Source organism: Paroedura picta, chromosome 5 (genome assembly GCF_049243985.1).
Source record: "Paroedura picta isolate Pp20150507F chromosome 5, Ppicta_v3.0, whole genome shotgun sequence".
NCBI classification, from domain to species: Eukaryota; Metazoa; Chordata; class Lepidosauria; order Squamata; family Gekkonidae; genus Paroedura; species Paroedura picta.
The window spans coordinates 99,582,606-99,596,627 of NC_135373.1; the positions used below are offsets into that span (position 1 = coordinate 99,582,606).

At 43.3% G+C, this 14,022-nt stretch overlaps 1 protein-coding gene across 3 annotated transcripts in view; it reads right to left on the minus strand.

The window, feature by feature from the left end:
* The window catches only part of GRAP2 (GRB2 related adaptor protein 2), a 65,432-nt gene that overhangs the window by 35,961 nt on the left and 15,449 nt on the right, over positions 1-14,022 (minus strand). Inside the window, exon 1 of one of the 3 annotated variants that reach the window (XM_077339433.1) lies at positions 12,114-12,217. The exons of the other annotated variants lie outside the window; for them this stretch is intronic. The gene's annotated coding sequence lies outside the window, so the exon portion shown is untranslated. Of the gene's footprint in view, positions 1-12,113; positions 12,218-14,022 lie in introns of those variants that run through there. 3 annotated transcript variants of the gene reach the window in all.

Here is a 14,022-nt window from a genome sequence, read left to right on the forward strand (position 1 = left end):
TTCTGGATCAAACAGGGATAACAAGCTTCAGTTATAAAGTTACCATTGGTTGGCTTTCAATTCCAGCGGAAAACATAGTAAAAGAAATAAATATGGCAAAATGGGAGAGTAATGGGCAGACATATCTTTAATTAGAGGAAGTCTGTGGCTAGGTGCTTCGGGGACAGGTAGGGTACTAATAGCTTGGCAAAGGTGGAAAAATGCCAGCCATGCTATTGAGATCTGAGCCTCAATGCATAAGGAGGCATCTAAGATCGAAGCAATCATCTGTTGAACCCCGTCAAGGAAAGTGCGCATCCTTACTTGGCCCTTTCCTACCTAGCCTCAGGACCTCTGTCTTCAAAGGGTTGAGTTTCAGGTGACTCTGCTTGAGCCATTCCGTCACTGCTTCCAGGCATCTGGCAAGATTGTCTGGCGGTGTATCTGGATGGCTGTCCATCAGGAAATAGAGCTGGGTGTCATCTGCATATTGATAACACCCCAGCCCAAACCTCCAGACCAGCTGGGCAAGAGGGCTCATGAAGATGTTAAACAAGGTCGGGGAGAGAATTGCATCTTGTGGCACTCCACAATTAGAGGAATTGAAACTCCCCAATATCAACCCTCTGTCCACGATCATGGAGGAAGGAGATCAGCCACTGAAGGGCTGTTGCCTAGATTCTGGTTTCAGTGAGGTGGTGAGCTAATAGTTTGTGACTGACTATGTTGAACGCTGCCATGAGGTCTAGCAACACAAGCAGTGTCAACCTGCCCAGGTCTAGCTGTCTTCAGAGATCATACATCAGGGTGACCAGTGCCATTTCCACCACATAGCTAGGCCAGAAGCCAGACTGGAATGGGTCTAAAACTGAAGCTTCATCTAGGTATGCTAGTTATTGGTCTGCAATTACAGGAACAGAAGGGTGGGGTTCCAGTAAGCAATACAGAATAGTAATTAAACCAAAGGGCACTGGGACACCTATCTGTTAATACAAGATCACTGAATTTAGCGTAGCAAGTAGAAAGACAAGGAGCCTTCAATCTTCAAATATCATTTCTTTAGTGAGCAATATTCTTTGATGATTCCCAATGAGTTTCGCTAAACAGTGCTTTCTCAAGGCACCTGTGAGCAAAATTTGCATAGCCGCTTTTGGAATTGTTTTCCAATAGCCTTTGGTGGGCTGCAGAAATAATGTACTAGAATTGAATATCCTATTGTATTGATTTTCAATTCTGGAATCCCTTGAGAAAGCACTATTTAGCGAAACGCGTTGGGAATCATTAAGAAATTATATTTGAAGATTGAAGACTCCTTGTCTATCTGCTTGCTAGGCTAGATTCAGCAGTCTTGTATTACTATATAGGTGTCCCAGTGACCTTTGATTTAACTACAATTCAGTTATGGGTCTGCGGCGGTCCTTTCAATCACCTTCTCCAGAAACGCTAAATGTGAGAGATGGGGTGGTAATAGGCTGAGTCCAGCAGATTTTTTAATTATTATTTTTATCATTAATGTTTAGACCGCCATTCTCCAATTAGGTCTCAGGATGGTTTACAGCATAAAACAGTTAAAAACACAATAAAATCCCCATAAAACCCAAAATTACAAATTACATCAAATAACATATAACATATATAAGTGGCAGCGGTCAGAATTCTAACCTGTTCAGCCTGGTGGGAAATAATATTCAGAAGAGGGTGGGAGTCAATCCAGTAGATCTAACAAATGATCTCGATGTTGGAGATCTCAGTATTGAAGAGGATCCTCAGATAGATTAACGGGAGAACTGCCCTGGCCTCAATTGTATGCCTGGCGGAACAGCTCGGTCTTGCAGGCCCTGCGGAAAGCTGGTAACTCCTGCAGGGCCCTTAGCTCTTCCGGGAGCTCATTCCACCAGGTTGGGGCCAGGACCGAGAAGGCCCTGGCCCAGGTCGAGGCCATGGGAACATCTGGTGGCCCCGGGACAACTAGCAAATTCATACCCACAGAACGCTCTGCGGGGGTCATAAGTAACCAAATGGACCCGCAGGTAGATGGGACCCAGGCCATGTATAGCCTTAAAGGTCAATACCAATACCTTGAATCTGATTTGGAAACAGCTGGTAACCAGTGCAGATGACGAATCATTGGTTGGATGTGGGCCCTCAGAGGTGTTCTGATGAGGACCCTGGCAGCCACATTTTGGACCAGCTGTAACTTCCGAGTCAAAGACAAGGGTAGGCCCGCGTAGAGCGAGTTACAGAAGTCTAATCTGGAAGTGACCATTGCATGGATTTTGTTTTTTTCAGCGATGGGTGAACCACTGCCTCTTTGGAATGCTGAGAGCAAAGACCCTGCCTTGGATAGCACTGTAAATGCTAACAATATGAATATTATAGCTTTTTCGCAATTTGGTGTAGCATGCTTTATCTAGCCAACATCCTCATGGATTTGCTTTTCAGGGATTATTTTACATTGTTGGCTGAAATGCCATGTTTGATGCACTGTCTTCCAAATGTGATACCCCAGGGAAGTTTTCCTTCTAAATAAAAATCAGTTGCACTCATGCATATATAAACAGAAGTATATTTATTTCCATAATCTGTTCTCAGCATGGAGGGCAGGGATCCACCTTTGCACCTAACATGGCTCCCCATTTGCCCAGTCACACAAGAGTGGAGCCATGATCTCAGGGCAATGGCGATACTTCAAGGACTCCTTATAGCCATCAATGCTCAGAATCACAGAGCAACTTCCCTGCTTTCGTCAGGATGATGCCAGATGGTAGCCATGCCACTCTACAGCAGCAAAAAGAAAGCAGGAATTTAATGTCACCTTACAGCCTAGGAAAATTTATTTCAATGTTAAGCTTTTGTGAGTCAGAGCTGCCCTCTCTGTCATCTGTATCACACACCCAATGAAGTGAATTCTGACTCATGAAAGCTTATGCTGGAATGAATTTTGTTAAGCTTAAGGTGACACTGGAGTCCTCTGGATGATGGCACTATTTAAGACTCTGTGCAAACTTTATTTTGTTCATAGTTCTATTCTGTAGACTACGCTCCAGTTGGGACCAGACCTGCTGGCTTGAACACACAGCTGGTTCTCCACTGAAGGGACTGAGGCAAGCCAAGTTTGCTGCCAGAGAGTCTGCCCACCTGTGACTCTCATCTTTTCCCTTTTGTTTGCTGAGACATCAGCATCTTCACAGCTTGATGCAGGTTTTTTGGCACTTAGATGCAAAAAGGTTGCTCCGCTGCACTTTATTCTTTATAATGTGCCCATACATATCTGTCTCTTCGGAAAGTGGCTTCAGGAACCAAAGGAAGTTTAAAATTTGACACCCTTTCTGTGGTTCCTCCTTCTGCCCGGTTTAAATAAAGTGTGTTAAAAACCAAATTTTGCTAGCATAGGGTAATTAATTACATAAACATTGAGGCTGACTATCTAACCAGGGAACATTACTAATACCAAAATAATTATATCTAGATTGATAGTAATAGTTTCTGGATCTGAAACCCTGACTAGCAAAATAGACAGGTATAGTAGCCATAATAGCCACTGCAACTGCAAAGTGAAAATGGACTTTATAGGAATCTAGCTTTATTATCTGGTTTTATCTCCTGGGGTCTTATTGCTGTGCATTTAAATTGTCACTCAAAATGACTCTTCTGACCCATACTTGGTGCTTTTTAGATTCTTCTGCTGTTTCTTGCACCTGTCACTCATAATACCCTATTTTTTTCCCTGCTCCTCTAAACACAGTGTGACATTAATCAACAAAGACCCTAATAGACCAAAGGAGCTGGGTCAGCCACTAGTCTGTAGTAGTGGGGATTTAGCTATGGCTACAGCGACAAGATGCAAACATTACCTAGTTTCTTTTTCATATGAGCAGGTAAGAATAGCTGCCTTTTGTTAGTATTCATGGCGTGTTTGTCATTCCCATGACAACAACCTAGGCAATGAAGCTGCAGCCTTTCTACCAGCTAGGTTAGCCGAAGCCTTATTGTGCAACCCGAACACACGTTGCAAAGAATAATCACTAATCTATCACTTTGGTGAGAAAGAGATCTTATCTTATGAGGCTTTGAAGGAAGGAACCACAAAAGTCTTCAAGCCTATTTGTTACAATGCATGTGGCAAAAATTGGAACTCTGTGCAAAGGGTATGAATGAGTCATTTGACATTTCAGGTTGACTGAAGCCTGTGCTGTTACATTTATTTCTAATCTAGATGTGCTGTCCACATTCACACATGAAGGAAGGCAGAAAGAAAACCAAACTGAAGTCCTATTATATACGACACATGTACAAACTGCAGAAAATTCCTAGTTCAGACACGATACCATGCTTGTGCTTGAATCTGTAGAGGGCAAGCCACTGAATTACACCAGTTCTGGCAGCTGCAGGGCAAGGAGGAGAAATTATGGGCCCAGCTCCTTCCACCAGACGTATGACTGGCTACAGCAAGCAGCGACTAGGCAAGGGGTGTGAGGCATCCTGCCGCACTCAAGGGCCCCTGCTGGGCTAAGATGGGCCGATATTTAAGAAGTGCACAGAAACAGCAGCACAGACTTGCAGCCTCCTGCAGGGGCGATACTCAGGACAAATTCCTTTGGCCTGTGAGCACAGAGGTTGGCCTGGCAAGTTTTGTCTGAGAATGTTAAAAATAATAACTTAAAACTGCCCACAGAAGGAAAAATGTGCATTCTCATAGCCTTGAGCTGGCTTTCCCTGTCAATGTTGGTATATTCTAATTATTTCCCTGGCACTGTGAAGTATAAGAGGGAGCAGATAAATCAAAAGCATCCCTACTTGCAGAACCAACAGACTCAGTTTGATACAGGGATGCCCAGGCACTTTACCATCCGATGCACAACAGCAAAACATCTCATGTGGGCCCTGAACTTATACCGGCAACTGCAGGGGGGAGGATGATCTAATTCAGATCCAGTCCTGCCAGAAAATAATGTACAAAGTGCTCTGGTGCCTGGTCCTTGCCCGAAAATATGAAAGGAAGCATTTCCCATGGATCACGTAATATGCATCAGAAGAAATCTAGAAGAAGGGAGTGACTAAGAGTGCTGACACAGGAAAGCAGGGTTCAAATCCTGCCCAGTTATGCGGCTCACTCAATGTCTGCTGGCAAATCATTTTCTCTCACTCTCTCAGCCTGACCTGACACAACTGTTGCGATGTTAAAATAGTGCTTTAAGTTTCCACACAACCAATATCTACAGAGACTAGTGTGCATCCAATTGCTTAACTGTGGGATTGCTGACACTTTGATTCTAGGCTAGCTTTTGCACCATTGCAAGCTCCTTAACAGACAGCTGTATGCAGTGATAGAGACAGTTCTAGCTGACAACCCCATTCATATGATTTGCTTTCTGTTGTGAGCCCAGGTCCTGTTAGCCTTGCCAGGAACTCCCACCTTTTGCAGACATGTATCACCAACCTCCCTGATCTTTGCTAAGGGCATCTGTCTTCAGAATAGGACTTTCAGTGAGGGGAGAATGAGAATGTCCTCCAAGTGCTAAGCAAAATTATTTGGGCAAGCAACTAGTCTATTTTAATTTCTTTTCACAACTGGGAAAGTGTCTACCATTAATCACTAACCTTAACAGTTTTATTCCCCGAATATTTTTGAAAATAACAATTGAACCCAAAGGACTGTAGCTTTTCTAGCATAGAATTATCATACTGCATATTTGGGATGTGATACTGTTTAATAATTTGCTACTAATTTACTTTCTCTTTATATCTGTATTCTTATGATCCCTGTTCCATTGTCTGAGGAAGTGTACATTTGAAAGCTCACACATTGAATACATCTTTGTTGGTGTTAAAGGTGCCATTGGACTCAAATATGTTGAGCTACTTTAGACCATCACGGCTCCCATTTGAATCTATTGGAATCTCAGTCAGCCTCATCAACTGGGTCTGATGATGCAAAAAATACCAGAAGTTCCTGGGACTCCGCCAAGTCCTGTGTAGGCACTGGGTTAACCTTTTTCTTCCCTTGTTATATTGTGGGTGGGGGTATGCTGATGTCACAGAGGTGTTGACTGGCTTCTTCCATACATGACAGAAGTAAGGGTGCTATCAGCATGCTGCTCCATGGTCAGCAATTGTCAGGCCTGTCACTGTGCACTCCACTGCTCTTTCTTTGTTCTCATTACTTCAAGGCTATGTCTTTAAAAAAAAAAAACATTTTTTTTCAGCTGGGAGTGAGTGTATAAGAGGCCTATTAGCTACGCTGGCATGGTGCCGGTATCAGTAGCACACCAGCTGTAAAATTGCACTGCCCACCCATTAAAGAATGCTGGGCCCATTTCAACTTTTATTTTCCTCAACAGCTAGGTAATCATATTTATTGACTGAAAATACATATTTTAAAAGCATCCATCCCAGTTTTCTTGCCACCTGACCAAATTTACTCTGCAGTCTGTACTCTTAAGGAATCGAGCAGAGCTTGAGACAAAATGATAAAAGCTTTTGATAATCCAAATTCAAGATTTCAACACAAATAAAGTAAATAAACAGCCCAAAGATATATTTTCATATGGAAATCCTTATTGAGAGCAAGCCTTTAGAATATGTGGTTCTATATGTTACCACCTTAACTCCTGAGGAAGATCAAAGCTGAACTACATCTGGCATCCTTTAATGAATTATGGTGATTTCCGCAACTGTGATTTAAACGGTTTGACTGGAGTCATTATTTGGCATTTCTTGAAGTGTCAAGTGAATTCCTATAACTTATTTGAAATGTTTGACTTGCAAAGCAATGCATTAGTAATTCTCATCAGATCGGGCTGAGCTTTTAAATGGTGGTTTGATTTATCCATGAGATGGTTTGATTCATCTGTTTTTTTGAGATCCAGCTTGGTGTTGGGATAAAGAGTGATGGCCTCGACTTGGGAGAACCAGATGTGATTCCCCACTCCTTTCCCACGCTTACTCAGCTGAGCCACCCTGGACCAGTCACAGTTCTCTCAGAGCTCTCCCAGCCCCACCTACCTCACAAGGTGTCCGTTGTGGGGAGAGAAAGCATAGGTTGCTTTGAGACACCTTTGGGTAGTAAAAAGCAGGGTACAAAAAACCCAGCTCTTCTTCTATTCTATCTTTATTTGCTTTTTTGACATAATGTTCCCCCTATCTCCTATTCTTTTGATAGGTGGTAATTACCTTTCTTAGAATATTTATATATGGATAATGCGTTAAAACAGAACAATTAGTTTAATGCATGTCCATGATTAGATCCACCCTTTTAATACTTAACATTGATGCTCTGAATGGCTCTTTTATTTTGCTGGGTGTTCAGCTGTTGAAGTGAAGTCATTCTGTATGCCAGATCTTAAGTCATCCTCCAACCATTTCCATCTGTATAGGTAACTAATTCCCTTTTGTCTATGGATTATAATAGCACGGTGCCTTAGTATATCTGCACTCAAAATATGTGTCCCTAACATTGTTGCACGTTGTGCTTTACACATAAATACTAGGATAGGATTGCATTTCATTGCATCTTAGTTTATTTTTTTTTACTGTAGCCATATACAGTAAAGCCCTAACTGACCCCTTTCTTCTCTGTAGCAAAATGTTCTTAGAAGAGAGTAGTTTGTTTCAAACAAAGTAAACCTTTCTCTGGCAGACTTTCCCTTTGAAATGCCCCTAGCTACTTTTATCCCCAGCAGGTTTACTCAAACAAGTAAGCTTCAGCTCTTCTATCCATTCCATATCCCCACTGAGTCCATCAGGGATTACGGTTCCCAAAGGCTGCATCCAAAGCATCTATGCCTGTCTGTCATTCCCATTTGTTCTGTATACTGGAATCAAAACCCTTCATCCCTGTGCTTGAATTCCTGAAAGCATCAATAACTAGCAGGGCCTGAATTCTGTTTAACGTCATGCCGTTCTGATGTTCAACAATTCACAGCTGGATTAGTCTTGTGGTCGTACTAATAGGTAACAGTTATTTTTGTTGTGGGTTGTATAAAAAAGCAAGTCTTTCAGACATCATGAAATCAGTCCATGAAATTTCAGCACCTGGTCTGGAAATAGTCAACTCAGGCTGGTTCAAGTGATCCGTGAAAGGCCTAAGCATCCCTGTTCTAAGGAGGAGATGCACAGAGCAGCAACTCATGTAAACTGCAGTCCAGTTCATATGCTTTACTGTCAGATATTTAATGAACGTTAGATGTCACTGGCTCCAAGGGGGCTGAAATCCGTGCCTCACATGAATCTCCTCATTCGTTGTCCACACCACACCCCATCTCAGTTCAGGTCTATGTTATGTTGGAGATGATTGACTGATGACTATTCACAGCACACAGAGTTGCCAGGTATCCTTTGATGATGTCTAGAACTAGTGCATGATGCCAGTACATGAGATTAGCGTGGTTTCACTGGGATAAGGGAAGCACATACCATTGTAACCACATACTTGTCAAAACACAATGTCTTGTGGCTGGCCTTCTTGCTATTGTTCCAATCTATGTTTTCTTTGGGACTAACAAAACTGTGTATAATATTATATATGTACTAGAAATTAAGCCCGCTGTAGCAAAAATACAGCGGATGCTAGCAGGTAGTGCATGGGTGCAAGAGGCCCCCCTAGGCGCCCCCCTAGCGCCCGGCTTCAGCGCGGGGCTCAGAGAACCACACTGAAGCCTGCCCTGCCCCCCCACTCACCCCCAGCTTCAGCACAGGGCTTGGAGCGCCACACTGAAGCCTGCCCCGCCCCCAGTCACTCCCGGCTTCAGTGCAGGGCTCGGAGCCCCGCGCTGAAACCTGCCCCGCACCCCCACTCCGGGGCTGACTCTGGGGCTTCGGGACAGGCCATGGGACAGCCCCGCCACATCTGTGATGCGATGGGGCTGTCCCTTGGCCCACCCTGAAGCCTCGCCCCACTTCCTGCCCGACTCTAGGGTGGGCCAAGGGACAGCCCTGCCTCGTCTGCGATGTGGCAGGGCAGCCCCTTGGCCCGCTCCGAAGCTTCCACCTGAGGGCCACATGGTAGGGTAGGCTAGGCCGGCTGGCCGCCTACCTGGCATGTTGGCGGGCAACCGCGTAATGGCAGCTCTGGGCCGAAGGCAGCCCAGTTTGGGGGGTGGGTGGGTCAGGAGGCGCAAAGCGCCTCCCAACTTGTCAGTCTGGGGGCAAGGGGCCAATGGGCTCTCTTCCCCATCCCGGACTAAGCCCACCCCCACACCCCTTACTGTTTTATTTATACCGCTCCTGCGGAGCGGTGTAAAGATATTTTATGCACACATTTTGTATATGTGTGTGACATTTTGACAATGTTTTTTCTCTCAACTTGCTTATACTCTAATTTGGTATGCTTTTTATCATTGTTATATACACTGAGCTGACGTTTTCAATGAACTATCAATGATGTTGTTCAAAATTTTGTGCTAGATGGTAACAGAAAATCCTGGACTCAGCATTTTGTACAAAGTTTTTCTAATATAAATTACTTTGAACTTATCAACACTGAATTTCATCAGTTTATTGCCCAGTCAACCTAGTTTTGTAAAATCCTCTTTCAATGCTCTATGCTTCTGACTTTTTCATTAATATTGCATCTCCTAGAAATTTTACCAGCTTGCTGTTCATCCTTCTCTCTCACATGGCTCATGAATGCATTCAATAAGCAGGTTCCACTACAGAACCTTGCAGCATATATATGCCAACCTATTGCAAAAACCTATAAGAGCAAATAGTTATATTTTATGCTTTGCTACACACCTAACATGAGTTAGAAATTGTTGGGATAAAATTAGCATTATTTTATTAATGCAATATAAAACAAAATTATTTTAAATCAGTTGAACAACCGCTATTCTCAGATACCACACAATGCATTCCATGTACCTAGCTGGTAATAAGGTCTGTGCTCTGGCTTGTTTGCCCCAGGCTAAAGACCTTGGAATCTAACTAGGGCTAGCCCTAGTTAGCACTGGATGGGAGGCTGCCAAGGAATTCCAGAGCTACTATGCATAGGAGGGCCATGGCAAGCCGCCTCTGAATGTCTTTTGTCTTGAAAATCCCACGAGGAAGGGTCACTATAAGTCAGCTGCAACTTAGACTAGTAGTCATATCTGCAAACAGATCAATTTGAGGAGATGGTGCCTGGCTGCCCCCCTAAAGTAGCTATGGCTCAGTGAAAGAGCACATACAGAAGATCTTAATGCTATCATTGTCCACTGAAGGATCTCATGCTAGGACAGAGGTATCCTGCCTGAGAGCTACTGCTCAGTCTGAGCAGACATACTAAACACCCTCAGTCTCTCTTGGTATTTCACTGTTTCATATGGTGTGCCAGCCTATCACTCCCTCTGTCACAACTACCATCCTTGCACCCAGCCCATGCAGTTTCTGACTAGTTTTGCTTCAAGCAGGTAAGAAAGAGGACAATGGCTAACCGAACCAACAGTAGGCCCCACTGTAGGCTAAGATGTGCAAGATGGACTGAGAAAGCAGGGCAGAGTGCTGAGGAAACAGGCAAACCAACATCGAAAGTATTCACAGAGTGACACCAGGGACTGGGTATAGGCAAGCAGGAAGCTTAGGGTGTTTTCCAGCAAAGCTGAGGGTCTGATAGGTGCAAGGAAGTAGTCCAAAATAAAAAGCAAATATGTTGAGGTACATATGTAAAAACCAGTTCTGAACGACACAAAGAAATATATTAAAAGAATGTATAGTAACTATAACAAAATCATCACATTTTTAAAATAAAAGCTTCCTATTGTGATTTGTAAGATAAAAGACTAAACACGTTCAGACAGGTTGTCTGGATCTGGGGGCCAAACTTCACAAAAAGGTTGTCTCTTGTGTGCCCCATCTCTCTGGAAGAGACTGCTGGAAATTAAAGGTTTGATTTGATTACATTAGGGGGTCCCCCCAGCGGCAGGATGTTTGGAACTCAATGTGGCAGCTGAGAAGAAGTCTCTCGGGCTGAGTCATCTTGGCCTCTTGGGGCTCATGGAGAGGGCTTCTGGAAGTACCCTGAGATGCTGTCTCCTGGATTTAGAGTTTCCAACTCTAGGTTAGGAAATATCTCCAGACTTTTTGGGTGGAAGGTGTGGTTTTGGGAGGGGAGGGACTTCAGCGAGGTACAATTCCATACAGTCCCCCCTCCAAAGCAGCCATTTTCTCCTGGGGAACTGATCTCTATAGCCTGAAGAGCAACTGTAATAGCCAGGAGAGCTCTGGTCCAACCTGGAAGTTGGCAAACAACTCTGGATTGGGGATGCTACGGTCCAAGCCTCTTCTCCTCATCCAGGGCTTTGGGTTTTCCCTCTAACAAGTCAGTCAGAATCAGAGTACCTTTATTGGCATAAAAATGGCAAAGCCTAAAACTAAAATTTTAAACAGTTACAGATTCCATCATGAAAAAAAAATTCATTTAATATTGGCAACAAAGACTTAGCCACTTTTACACACAGTATAATTTTAATCTAGTGATTCTCGTTAACACAGAAAGATCTGAGTTTCTTCAAATAATTAGCTAAAGGGCAATGATATAGAGCAAAGTTAGGACATTCCAAGAATATGTGTTATAATGTGTCAGGGACACTACACCCATGCAAACCGTGTCTCTCCTGAGGAGGGATCTTCAAAAACCTACAACTGAGCCTCCTGATCTTCTAATCTCTGTGAGATTGATTTTAGTATAACTAAAATTTTAGTATAACTCCTTCTTCTGAGATGTCTAGACCCATAATTTGAAGTTTCCATGACATTTTATTTAGCCAGTTAAGAGAGTAAAGATCATGACAGTACAGCCTTCGTCATTGCTTCACAGCATATAAAGGAGCAAGCTTCATTTCCATGTGAAGACCAAGCAACTTCTGGCTGAATTTTGATGTAACATGTCTTTATTACACTAATTGAAAAGCTAGCACGGTACACTGGTTAGAGCAGGGGTGGGCAAACTGTGGCCCTCCAGATGGCAGGGGCTCATGGGAATTGTAGTTCATGGACATCTGGAGAGCCACAGTTTGCCCACCCCTGAGTTAGAGTATCAAACTGGGATTTGGGAGACTCTGAACCCCTGCTCTGCCATGGAAGCTTACAAGGTGACCATGGGACATTATCTCCTAGCTTAACCTACAATACAGGTTCCCGGAGGTCCCAATGCTCACCTGAACTGTTGGTCTCCGCCAGGTGTCAGGTGCAAGTTTTGCCACGACATCCTGAGGAAGAGGTGTGGACCTTGAGCATCTCCAGTCCAATTTCTGAGAGTCATGGGGAAGGCTGGGGTAAAGGGTTTTCCTCTGTGGCTCGGAGACAGAAGCAACAGATTGAGAAGAGGTAGCGGAGTCTGGGAGTCTGTTTTAGCAAAGAATTATCCTACGGCATCTTATGGCTTAATTTGGATATTATGACACAGTTTACTAATTTACCATAATTTGCTTTTACCTTATATCTACACAGTTATAACGGTTGTTCATTAATCTGAGGAAGGGTGCTTGCACTCGAAAGCCCATGCCTTGAATAAATCTTTGTTAGTCTTAAAAGTGCTATTGGACTCTACTAATTGTTGTGCTACATCACAGGGTTGTTGTAATGAGGGCTCCCAAGGGGGGGGGGAGAGGTATCAATATCTAAAGAAATAATTGTAGTATATTTTTCCCTATGGCTTTCTACTCTTTTTGTCGCATCATTATCAATATACAGTAACGTATCTCTGTTATCTTTCAAATGACAGGCAATCAACTTCAGCGTTTTGAAAGGAAATTTTTACAAATAAAGTAATACTCTCTTCTATAGGCATTAAAGACTAGCCACAAATTGTAGGTGCCTTGTTTTTCAGGCACCAATGCTGAAGGCTTCCCTTATTATTCCTCTAGAAAAACACAAGCACTACTGAAAACAGGTGCTATTGCTGGAGAAAGGGCAGTCAACCTTCGTAAGTGTAATATAAATATACTACAGACACCGAAACTGAAATTATTCTGAGCAAAGTTGGTAATAATATTGGCAGACTGTACATTAAGTAAACCTGAATGCAAAAAACAAAGGTAAGAACTTTTAAAGTTAATCACATTCTCCCACTGAAATCAAATGAATTTACACGTTCTTCGGCTGGATCATGCCCTTCGTTTCCTCAAAGTGTTCCTTCGTAAATGAAATATCAAAAAAGGAATGTTACCATTTATTCTAGACCAGAGAACTGGAACATTTTTGGCTACTCTAAGTCGGTTTAGGAGGGTGAATTAGGTTGCACTGTAAAGGAACAAATATATTTACTCACCTTTTCACTTCAGTCGCCTTCGGTTTATAAAGCCATATATCAAAATGATGGAGTGTTAGTCTGGATATAGTTTCTACCTGAGCCATGGCTCTGCTCACAGAAATCTTGTCACTTTGAATTCTTCATTCTCACACCAAATGTAAGAAGAAGAAAAAAGTGCAGGACGTATAAAACTGGCAGTGGATTCTCTCTTTAGCTATTTCCATGTGGGAAAACCTAAAAACACAACCCTTCTGCAGTAGCAGCAAGCAGTGTGCTAATGGGGGGAGACAGCATCTATGTGCCCTGCCCCCACACCATTCAGTGTCCTTGCAGCTCTCCCCCTCCTCTCTGTCACATCATAAAGCTGCACCCTGACTCAGTTAGAGGATAAAAAGTTGTCTTACATTTTATATTGTGTGCATAATGCCTGTTATGCATATTCACAGTGGAAACAGGGCAAGGGTACCTATAACGCTTCTTAATGGTAGACAATGCGCTATGCAAATGGAAAGTTTCATCGAGTTGCGACTGACTTATAGCGACCCCATGGGGTTTTCAAGGCAAGAGATAAATAAGGTTGTTTGCCATTGCCTGCCTCTGTATAGCAACCCTGGACTTCCTTTGTGATTTCCCACCCAAGTACTAACCAGGATCCATTCTGCTTAGCAGTCAAGTTCTAACAGGATTGGGTTAGCCTGGCAATTGGTTATGGCTGGTTGGAGAGGGGCTGTGGGTCAGTGGGAGAGCCTCAGCTTGGCATACAGCAGGTCCTCGGTTCAATCCCTGGCATCTCCAGTTAAAGGATGAGGTAGCAA